The 12,670-nt window shown below is 33.5% G+C and overlaps 1 protein-coding gene across 1 annotated transcript in view; it reads left to right on the top strand.

The window, feature by feature from the left end:
• The window catches only part of LOC149419909 (uncharacterized), a 128,135-nt gene that overhangs the window by 40,599 nt on the left and 74,866 nt on the right, over nt 1–12,670 (top strand). The window contains exon 2 of the mRNA XM_089637080.1: nt 3,128–3,166. The gene's annotated coding sequence lies outside the window, so the exon portion shown is untranslated. The remainder of the gene's footprint in view (nt 1–3,127; nt 3,167–12,670) is intronic.

The following is a 12,670-nucleotide window of genomic DNA, read 5'->3' on the forward strand; positions in this document are numbered from 1 at the left end:
GTAAATTTAGTTGGATATTTCATGTTCCGGACGTGCATCTAATATTAATAAAAATTTCAAAACTTAAAAAAAAACATGATTTTTGTGTACAAGAGTAAAGGAACTTATCAACAGTATCTACAAACTGTCATAAGGGTTGTAGACTATTCGTTAACCTATTAACTATACTAATTTCGGCTGTGTTTCTGTAACACCACTTCAATTAAATCTAAATAGATCTCGGATTTACTTTGAATAGAAGTGTCATTTTTAAAATTTGAACTGTTTATTTTAAGAAATTCAGACGAACGATAAAGTACCTTACTATAATGTGACCGATCAGTGGCTGCGTGGGCATCGGGTCTGGTAGCCACCCAGTCGTCGTGAGTTCAATTCCTTGGCTAGTTAATCCATAATATAACTCCATCACGACACAAGAAAAATTTTCCACCTAACGTGATGGTAGTAGAAGATTTTCAAATATATCAGGTTATTTGTAACCCAGAAATGTGCGTTTTCAACAATAAATCAACAATATATAAATTATGATTATATATTGTTGTTTTCAAAATTTTAATTATACTAACTACTTATATATTAATCTATTTTTTAAGACTCTGCGCTAGTGAATAATATTGACATTACATGTATTGTAATCCTTAATATTTCAAGTGAAAGACGTGTTGAAAGTTATGGCAAATAAACCTATATTACATAAAAAAATGTACTTGTGACTTCACAGAGTTATACCATATGTGTACATATGTGTTTTGCATTTGTGTACACTCTTCTTTAATCCACAAGCAAATGCTTCGAATAGATAAACCTTGAGATACAAATTACGCAACTGTAAAACAAGAATTGAACCAAAGTAACAAAAAATGTAGAATTTACAAACGGTGCTTTAAATCATTTCTAAATATTGGTATCAAAGATTCACTGAAACAACGTAATTTTCATCGGTTCGCTGCATCTTCATCATTCTGAGGTCCATCATGGCGTCAGTGGAGCCTCAGCACGTAAAAAGTGTGTAATCCCAAAACTGGCATAATGTATAACGTACATTGGTATAAAGTATAAAGGCAGCACGCCATAGCGGAAATTACCTACATATTTGAATTCAAGGGGTTTAATGGGTAAATTGTATTCAGTGCGCTATGAATCAGGGGAAAGAGTTAGGTCATAACATAATAACGTGCATTATGTAGTTCCTCTTGTGTTCTTGCTGATTGATTTCTTTGCCGAATTTGTTAGAAAGGATTTATGTGTAACTATCTAACTGTTCAATGGAACTGTCATCTCTTGCAGCATCATTTTATTATTTGGAGATGTGTCATGGTGTCCTGATTGAGCTATTTTTATAGGCGGCTATACATAATAAGCCATAATTAACAGAAGAGAACACATGAATATAAATGAAGCAAGATATGTCCGCCAAATCAGAGTTATGTAATGTAAAATGCTCTCTACTTGTCTCTTTTGATAGATCGATTAGTTGATTGTGAGTTAGAGGGATGTAAAAAATACATTACGATTATTTATTTTACTATGCTTTTAAAATGAGTGTAGATATTACGTCGAAAAAATGCATCCCCCCCCCTCTACCCTATCTCCTTCCCTTTCCCATTACCTTCAGTCCCACAACAAACCCCAATTGGAGATTGCAAAGCCTCCCTGGCTCAACAAAGTTGGGAGCAGATCGACTGTTGTCCTGTACTCACAAAAAAGAAGCCGTATTAAATACTACTTAAGGCGATGCCATACGTAGTTATGCAAAATCATGTGTTTTTGGTTTGAAAATTTGATCGCCTAGAAATGATTCAGGTGCTTCAGGTGAAAATACATCTTGCCCTTGAATAATCGAGTATTTTTTAGTATTTTTACAAGTCCAGAAAAAAATAATGTAAAGGCCTATGAAAACTGCTTTAAAGTTCAAAATCTCCTACTTAGGAATCCATTTTTGGTTATTATTTTATTATAAAGTGTGGAAAATTAAGTTATTTATAAAATGATCAAAAATATTTAATATTTATGCCTGAACATCCACAAAATAAAATAAAAGGCACTTTTTGGCCATGTTTTTTTTCTTGCATAAATTAAAACAGCCGGACGGTGTTAAGCGGGAATTTAAACCTTATCGCCATCTACGTAAGGGTTGTTATTGATAGCGGCTCAATTTAAAATATTACACGGCGTAGTGCATCGCCTTAAGGCGATTGTTTATCATTTGGAATCAGGCCGCTAACAATAACACTATTTATGTAGATGGTGATAGAGTTTAAATTCCCACTTAATGATTTATTTATGCTAGAAAAAAAAACATCGCCAAAAAGAGTATTTAAATTTATTTTGCAAAGTTCAGGCACAAATATTGAAATGTTTTACAATAATTTTCCAAAGAACTTAATTTTTCACATTGTACAATAAAACCATAACCGAAAGATAGTTTGTGCGTAGGAGATTTTGAACTTAAGTAGTTTTTGTAGGCCTTATACCTTTTTCTGGGCTTATAAAAAGATTTAACCATTTCAAAGGCCTCGCCTTGTGTTAAGCTCGCAGTATTTTAAAAACACATGATTTTCCATTACTTCGTACTGCTTCGCCTTATATTCAGATTTAAATTTTATTAGGTAACTTGTCATATTGGGTAAGAGATCCTAACCTTTCTCTTTCATCATTCGTTTATGCCTCTCTTTCCCCAGTGTTAAGGGTGCCATAATGCAATAATTGGATCAGGATCTTTGGGATTCAAGAAGAAATAAAAGGTGTCTAAAACGTGTATTTCATTGAATCTCCACGCGTTTAATATTGTAAGTCAAATACTATTAAGTAGGTACGAGTACCTACCACAAAAACCATCAATAAACTTTATCCTGGTTCAACGTAATTTATTCGTATCTAATTTAATTCATTCGATTCCTAAAATCGAGATGACATAGCTCATTTACATAAGTGCTTCCCTATGAGTAAATGAAATCCCTCTGTTCTATTGTGCTTTCAGATTACAATAGACCACGCTGAACATACGTATCTATAAGCGACAAAAACGTGATATTATGAACACCTCATATTTTGTGTTATATGACACACTACGAAATAATTTTTTTAAATGTGTGTTTTATTAATTTACAATATTTTTATTTTTTAGTTTCGGTTTGGTGCTGAGATTTGCTGTTGCTTCAATAAGGTGAGTTCTAGAATTAATTTATTTAATTTAAGTCTTTCACAACAATTTGTCTGATTAAATAACATTTCATATGGTATATCACATGTACCAAATTTGCCGGATAGTATGCCTACAATGATTTTCTATTCTTCAAGCCCCATTAAGTAGTGCTCTGCGATCGACACGTTTTAAACCAAATTACCCGATTTTTTACTCATTTTGATGTAGTTGTGTTAACACAAAATATCACACCGAGAATAACACAAAGAATGATGTAGAACACGAAAAAGGTTCGAGTTTTTTTTCTTGTTCCAAATAATAATATATTTTTTAATAACCATGAATGAAACGATTGGACTCCTCGTTAACCTTTATGAATGGGATAAAGAATCAATGTATTTTAAAATTGGTCTACCTCCGATGTCCTTAATGATCTGATAAACCATCCCAACATTCCTGTGTGAGGTAGCGAGTGGCGATACGTCTTGCCTCATACCTATCTTCGCTAGGAAACATTTTCACGGTGACAACTTCATACAAACAACAGCGGCGGTCGACATTTTTGGGACCAAAACGCTCCGACCTTTTAGGAAACTACTTTAGTTTATTAGGTTCATTGGTTTGGCTATGCTATGTGGTCATGAGCGGTTGGATGCATTTTGATCATCGGGTTCAATTCCCTATTAATTAGAGGTGTAATAGGAGAACTCAATCCCCATAGAATATTTAGGATTAAAATTTGCCATAAAAGAGTCGGCTACTCTTCTTATTGGCATCACGTCTTACATGTTAGATCAGGTAATTACACAAAGCTTTAATCATGGCGCAAATGTACGAAATTACCCAGTTTTTTGTTGTAATTGATGGATAGTATTTGTATTGAAGGACTGGGAAAAATACGAAACATGTAAGAGGTTTACGACTGCCGTTAAGCAGATATTATGTATGGAAATCAAATAATTGAAATAGTTTTATCCAGCCCCTGATTATTGCTTATATTGTGATGAATTGTTTTATAACAAATTGTGACTTTTGTCAGTGTGAAACATTGTGTAAATATGTATAGATATTTCAATTTACAATTATATTCGACTTCTAATCATTAATAATACATTTTTTATTTTTTCATTCTTTATTCTTACTACTATCATTAATTAAATTCAATAAAATAGAATTAAATATAACATCAAATACTTTCAAGCAAATAGTATGTATGGAATGTTTATTTTTCAGCACAAGTAATGTAATGGGCATTTTATCTGGTTCAGTTCCTTAGTCACGAAAATTGTCCACTTCCCATGTTTAACAAAAAGGCGCTACGCAATTGACGGTATTAATATGTTAATAACTTATTTTCATAAGCTTACTTGTTCATTTCACTATATATAGATGTTTTAACAATATGCTAAAAACGGATGTACATTTAATTACTACATAGAAACGTGGGAATCAAAATAAAACAAAAATTATACTGTAAAACCAAAATCATTTTGTATGAATGAATGACATTTTACCCAAAATACAAAACGGTCTCGAGGACATAAAAAAACAATAGGAATTCAATACCTGGCAACCTATAAAATCCTCTCTGAACAAATAAAAAATATCCTTTCCATAATTTTAATAATCGCCGCCGTGGGTCAATTATTTAGACGCGGCCGTCTAGAGACGTTTTTTTAAGGCTGTCCTAATTTTAACGGGCAGATTTTACACCAATCTGACCTTTCTGGCGGCGTGCGGTCCGAGCGCAAAAGGCAACACTTTTTATACCTTTTGTAAGATTCTCAAACTGGTCTAAATTATTTCATTTATAGAGAACCTAACAAATTTGAGGAAATAGTTTTTTTGAGAAACTAGTTTCTTAAAAAAAACATTTTAGAAAAAAAAATCAATTTTGTTATTTTATTAAATAATTTTAGATAAAATACAATAAATTGTGGTGAAAAAACATTTATAGTGAAAATTAAATTTAATTAATAACTGTACGAATAATTATTGCCTACAAAATATTTCCTGTCGTGACGTATTGAAATGGAACTATTCTACGAATTAGTTGCCCTTGAAGTTATAACAAACTTAAGTTGTTAAGTTGTCAAAAAATAATTAATCGTCACACATTTTGAGAGCCTTTATAAAAGCTCCCAGCCTCCGATCCTAACAGTTTCCGATCTCTGAGCTAACTAGTATGATTGAGAATGGGTTGAGCCGGCTATGATGATATTCGGGATGAAGGAGAGGAATGGACCAACTGGATAAACGGTTCCCCCCCCCTGCTCTCGTGATGGCCTGACTGTTGTTTGCGGTTTAGCCTGTTTGTTTTATTGCCGTGAAAATTAATACAAGTGTCGGGTTTATTCGCCCCTACTTTTAATTCATTAAAAAAAATTCTAACTGTCTTCGTATTAAACTCTTTTCCATTCTGGTGTTATTTTGTTTGTCTTAAAAAAGATAAATTTATTAATTGTAATATTTTATAATAGCGCAGTTCTCGTGAAAAATAACGTTTTTATTCTTTATATTTGATTTACTATGTGTTGATATTTGTCACCAATTGTAGGTTAGGTTAAGTTAGGTTAGTTATTATTACTAAGCAAATGTGAAAAATCAACACGATAAAAAAATGAAGACCGCCTATCCGAGCAAATATATTGTTATATGTTACAGGTATTATCATTATCAAGGTGTACATGTTATCTCCGTAATTATTTTTTATGTTACCGTTTTACTAAATTCGTAGACGTCCGTTCAACATTTGAGTGGTAAAGCTGGCCTCGAGTCTGGTTTAAGACCGTTTTAACCAAACAAACGCCTTGGTGATAAGTTAAGTTTTTCATTGTTCTGACCTTACGCGCCGCGTAATATTTACACCGCGTTTTTAGTAAGGCTTTTTCCTGAACGTATAAACATTTTTTTCTTCTGTGTTTGATATTATTTGTTTAGTTTGACCGTCGTTGTACAAAAACGGTAATAAGTTGATCATTTTATGTAAAACGTGGATCATGTCTTGACAGCGAAAAATAAAAACACCAGATTACACACTATTATTGTGTCAACAATTTACAGGACGACTTTAGTATTTTCAACTCGCTAGTTATTTTCAATTATTGACTATGGAGAATTAAAATATATTTTTATATACCTTAAAAATAAGCTTGATTTAAAATTTTCCAAATTTATCAATTTTCACTGAGGCGACTAACTCGTACAAAATATTAACATTTTTTTATCAAACCCTTGTTTAAAAAACTGTGTCCCCATCTTTTGGTTGCAGACTATCAAACCATAATAAGGGACGAATGGTGTGCTAACGTGATCATTTAATATAACAAGATACCTACAAGGATTTTATTAATCATCGTCCTTCGGTATTCGCACTTTATGTTGGCATCGATTCTTGATGTGTTTGAATGTAATAACCTTACACGTGCTCTAGAGAAGATTTTCGACAGAAAAATAGCGGTATACAAATGATCTAATTATTATTACTATTATGTCGCTATCAAAGCAATTTTTCACAAGTAATGTGACGATAATGGGCCCCTTAAAATTCGTTTGGATCAATGAAACGCAAAATGTCAATTTGAGTAAAGACTGCATGATTTCGCCTGATTCCGAATATAACACATCGAGGTTGCGTCCCTTAATATTTTTGTTTAATCAGCCTTATTCGATTAACTGCTAGACAAAAGCCTCCCTACATTCCTTCAGGTGTGATTAGACTGTGACAATCGCATAACCAATACAATACTATTGTAAAGCTGTAAAGCTGCACATCTTGATACAGGAATGCCCTAGTGAGATGTGCAGAGTATGCTTTTTATGTAAAAACTGTTTTTTGAATTAAATAAATAAATAAAATAAAAAAAAAATAAAAAAATACCAAGCATTGATTTTTTCATCGTTGAAAGTCAAATCGGTGTCTATCGACCCAGAGTTAAAGTTCTAAATAAATTTTGATGAGTCAATACTGCTGCGTCCACAAATACATATTTACACAAGCCATTTTCAGAGAATGCATTTTCAATTATCCACAACAGATTTGCTACAAAATAATAACATTGCAATTCCTCTACGTATGTTCAGCATAAAATGAACACAAAACGGTCTAAGAATTCGGAAACGGATGCGAGTAAGCCAATAATCCAGCGGCAAATTGAGAGATGGCGGCCCGTTCGTTATTCAAATATTTGAGAGGCTGCCGCTCTGTTATTAGAATCACTTATGGATTGATTTATTTGCATCCAATTTCTGGATCGAGGAGATTGATCAAATAAAGCGGTGTTTTTATTACTGAATGATTGGCGCGCGGTGTTTTATTACAAAAGAGCTCATCGACTTTTCTGATTCATCTTTGGGTTGGTTACCCTTTTTAATTTTTTCTCATGCAGGAAGCGCGACGTTGGAGGTAAATTTATTAATTTGAAGTCGGTTTAAATTAATATGAAATTGGCACCCCATTTTCTCGGATGTAGTGGGTAATATAATGGAACTATAAGTGTTTCAACTAAAATAATTAAAAGAGTTTTCGTCGAATAAGTGGGAGATGTCTTGGAATTAGACCCGCAGAGCCTACGGTGCGCAGAATTTCATAATAATCCAGAGGTTGCGGGTTTCTTTGGTTTGTTTTGAAAAAATCAATTGAATTTGTTGAACTTTTTCAATATGTGTAGGTTTTTTATAATTGATTACTGAATCCTCTGCAATGCTTCGCTATTGCTAATGTCTTTCTCGGGCGCCTCCGACATCTTCCACCATTCACTACTGTATACCACAATGTGACTGTTACAAAAACTATTACATCAACTTTAATTCAACTAATTTTGAAATTTTCAGAGATATCGGTCGACAGATTTTGAGTTTTCGATCACAAAAATGCGCAGGATGAATTTTAATATATTAAGATTAGAAACCAGTTTGAATTTAACTAAGCCATTTGAACTGTATTTTATAATATAAACATTGTCCTGCCACAGACCGCCTTCTACGTAGGGAACTTAAAATTTTTGATTGTATGTATTTTCGGATGAGAAATATGACGAAGAAAAAACCTTTAAAATGTCACCTTTCCGGTCAAAAACTACTCTGTATGTCAAGATGGAACAAACTATACACAAAAATTTCATTAAAATCGGTTGGGCGGTTTCGGAGATTAGCGTGTACGAACACAGTGACACGTGATTTTTAAATGTTAAGATAAGGTAATATGGAAAAGTTTTTTTAAACTATCAAATTCGAAAAAAAAACGTTTTCGTTGCATCCATATTGATTTATCGATAGTTCGTTAATTTAAAAGTGTTCGGTGCTGGGGTGAAATCGCAAATATGTATAGGGTTTTCCAATAAGAGGTGTTATTTTGAATAGTCCGCTATTTCGGTAGATGTTACTTTTGAAGCTGTCTTTTTTTGCGATTTCACCCCAGCACCGAACACTTTTAAATTAGCGAAAAAAAAACGTTTTCGTTGCATCCATATTGATTTATCGATAGTTCGTTAATTTAAAAGTGTTCGGTGCTCGGGTGAAATCGCAAATATGTACAAGGTTTTCCAATAACAGGTGTTATTTTGAATGGCCTGCTATTTCGGTAGATGTTACTTTTGAAGTTGTCATTTTTTGACATTGACAATTAGAAACTACGCCATTAATAAAAATGGAACGATACACGCTTCAACAACGCATTGAAATTTTTAAAATTCACTTGAGTGAATCAAATGCAAATCATCTTGAGTGATGAGGCCCATTTCCACCTCGGTGGCTTCGTCAATAAGCAAAATTGTCGCATCTGGGGCTCGGAAAATCCAAGAGTTATTGTTGAAAAGCCTCTCTATCCTCAACGTGTGACTGTTTGGTGCGGTTTATGGTCTGGTGGAGTCATTGGACCTTACTTTTTAGAAAATGAGTCTGGAGCAACAGTTACGGTGAATGGATTGCGCTATCGAGAGATGATTAATGATTTTTTATGGCCGGAATTGGATGGTATTGATCTAGACAACGTTTACTTTCAACAAAACGGCGTGCCACACAAGCAACGAAACCATTGATCTTTTACGATTGAATATCAAAATAACACCTCTTATTGGAAAACCCTGTACTTAAACATTTATTTCGAAGGTTAATTTGTAACAATTTACAGGTCCAAGGTCGGATCATTTTTACAGAATGAGAATAAATCGTTGGGGCTAAAACGAAATCAAGTACCTACCCATTTTAAATGAGAGAGTCATACGAATATTATTTATCTTAATACCTTTTTTGTTTCGTATTTTGAATTTTCTTAACAAAAGACAGAATCATTTCAATCTGACGTTTGTGATGTCAACTGTGGCAGTGACTTTCGGTTCAAGAGTTAAATTTTCGTTGAAATTCGTGTGGCTTGCCAGGTTCCTAGGATGGCTTTGAAGGGATTCTCAATTGGTTCAAGAGACTTTGTTTGAATGCGTCTTCGACTGAAACCTACATGTTCAGGTAAATCTTTTTCATTCATTAAATAAATTTTTGTCTACTATGAAAATTCGTTTGTAAATATAATTTTTTTCATTCACTGCCATTTCAAATTGCTATTTTACTACGATATTTCACTCACATCGTTGGGTGATCTAACGTACACATTTAGTTTATCAATTAAATAATGATTATTGATAGGAAAATCATATTTTATTGACCATTTTCCGCTAAACAAAAATCATTTTACATATGCATGGTCCGTTACGTAAGTCAGCATTCGTGTATTTTTTCCTCATTACGTATGAAAATAATCAATCGGCTTGGTGGGCGTCAAGAAAAAAATGGAAACGTTATGTTCACATGATGGTCATGCAAAAAGGATGTATGGATGTATACAAATGTCACAAAAAGGGTGTTTTAAGGCATAAGAGCATAACTTTGATGGAAAATGAAGTCGGGAATGCCCCAGGAAGACACGACACTTGTATCTAGGAGCTCATAATAGAAGTGACTTTCTCAAATATTTGAATTGTTCAATAGAGGAAATCGTTTGTTGATTTTTTTAAGTAAACATTTTGACGTACCTAGTTATTCGTTTCGAGCGGCTGATATAAAAACAACAAAAAATTAAATTAAAAGCAGGAACATTTTTGAGTACTTTCCAATACCTAACTCAAATTTCCCAAATTTAAATTGGACACTTTTATCATTAACTGCAATTGATTAGTGTTAAATTTGTTTGTTTCCACGAGGACAAAAATGGTACACCGAAGAACAACACCTTGGATTTTTCCGCATTTTTAAGTGAACAATTCAAGAAAATATTTTTCTTTAAGCTCATAAAATCTGAATCATATTACTTAATCATTAATATTTCATGGCAAAAATTTCATAGATGTGTCATATGAGATGACGACCTTACTAGGTCGTGCGTTCCTAAGAATAAAAACCATTGAGAAATTCACCGATATTGTTTATTTGCGCTACACATACATGCATTCGAACAATGTCGGAGATTATCGTTTACGCCATGATTAATATTTAAAAGGAAATTTTACTGAATGTTTAACCGTTACGATGAAACGTGATTAGGTACTTTTCTCATGGAAGTTAAGTAAGCTTATGAGTCAGTGAAAGATTCGTTTATGGAAGATCCTTCGTATGGTAATTTTCTCCGGTTTCAGAATTCTGCTTGAATTGACTAGGTGCCTATTATAATTTTACTCAATTGCTTGTCGAGTACCTACGTCTAGCAAGTGCATAATTGGGTCATAGATAGTTTAATGTACTAAAAACGTTTTTAAAATCTACTACGCAAAGTAGGAAAGGAAAAATTGACATTATCCTTGATGTAAATATGTCAAACTAGCATACCACCTTTAAAGTAGAATCTGAGTCAGGAAAGGACACTGAAAACTCTGTGCTCTGGCGTCAGTATATTTGCCTAAATTTTTAGTTTTTTTAAAGCTTGCTATATCATCACCATCATGAGCCATAAAGCTTTTTAAGTCTCCACTTAACTTTCAAAATACTAAGACAAAGTGTCATATTATAAGTATTTAACTGTTTAATAATGTTAAAACTCGGTTGAAACCGGGCAGTGAAGTTAGTAGTTTACTTAGTAAAAATTCTAAGGGGATAATTGCTGTCGCTATCGCTAAATTACATTGGCCGATTACATTGAAATTACATTAAACTACAAGTATAAATGTAGCTCGATCGCAGAATCACCTATGCTACTGAGCGCGATTTTCGCCAACCTTCAACCAACACTGAATTCCATCTACAATTGTACATGACCACATAATTTTTGGTTATAATTATCGTTCGAGAGTCTTCGTGGAGACAAATTTTCAAATTTATGGATAAAATAATGTATCGCTGTAACACGGAACCAAACGACGCTTTTCTGGTCACATGAATTAATTTACTTCATAAATTTGCTCAGTCAATTAAATATTATCCTAATTCATTAAAGTTCAAATATCGGTAAGAAACAGCAATTTCTGAAGCGCTTTGTTAGGTTCGGCCGCCTAGTGTTTTAGTTCAAAAATTCGCGGTCTATAAACGCCGGTGTTACGAAAAAACCTACGCCCGCCCACCCACAGAGGGAGAAGAACATGGCCTCTATTCCGCCTCAGAGGTAATTGAGCGCTCTAAAATGCCACTGCTAAAATCAAATATTGCCAGAAAAAGGCCTCAAAGGCCATTAACGCCACCAACGAATGTGTGCCTTGACCGCGAATTTGATTTTGACCAATACCTGGGAAAGATATGAAGGAAATGCGACACATTCATCAAAAGACATAAAACAGATGCGTGCTTTCTTTTTTTGTGATTGTGTTGTTAATATTAATTTGATGAAGTACCAGTTTACTGGATAACATGCTTGGATGTGTCGGAATAATGCATAAGGCTTATCGTGGTGGTAGAGAAAAATCTACTCCTTAGTTTTAAAGATTTTGATCTCGTGTGCATCGCTCAGGCGTTTTGCGGCATTTGTACAAAAGTCCTCGGCACTTAATCAAAATGTTATTTCTTAACTATGGTAGCCAATACATCACATTAGTTATTGCTCTGTTTGTTTTTTAGGCCCGTTTTGTTTTGCTTGATTTGGTCAGTTTTTGGGTCTTGCAATTTGTAGAGGTATTGCAACGATGAAAGAACTTTGCTATAAGATTGCAGAACGCAGAAATGGTATAGAAAGTTTTTCGTGCAGTGCATTGATATTTTAGATTATTAACTACAATAAATTACTACACAATTTATTATTTATATTTGTAATTATTATTTCTGTGGTCCTATATATTTATGTTTCTCACAATAATCTCGCATTCGAGTAAAGATTATTCACTAAGTTGTAAATGATGTATAATTGAAGCAGGTGGATGAGTTTGTGTATTTGGGAAGTATGTTTATGAGAAATCGAAAGCAGGGCAAATGCAGGTAACTCCATTTACGAAGGATTGAACGCGGTTGGAGCCAACAAAAAACTTTCCAAAGAGGAGAAACTAGCAGTACACAACGGGGTGCTGGTACCTACCCTGATGTATGCTAATAAGGCATGGAACTGGCAGAGAAAGT

The sequence above is a fragment of the Hesperophylax consimilis genome, chromosome 11, assembly GCF_061612785.1.
Source record: "Hesperophylax consimilis isolate HC1 chromosome 11, BYU_Hcon_1.0, whole genome shotgun sequence".
Lineage (NCBI taxonomy): Eukaryota > Metazoa > Arthropoda > Insecta > Trichoptera > Limnephilidae > Hesperophylax > Hesperophylax consimilis.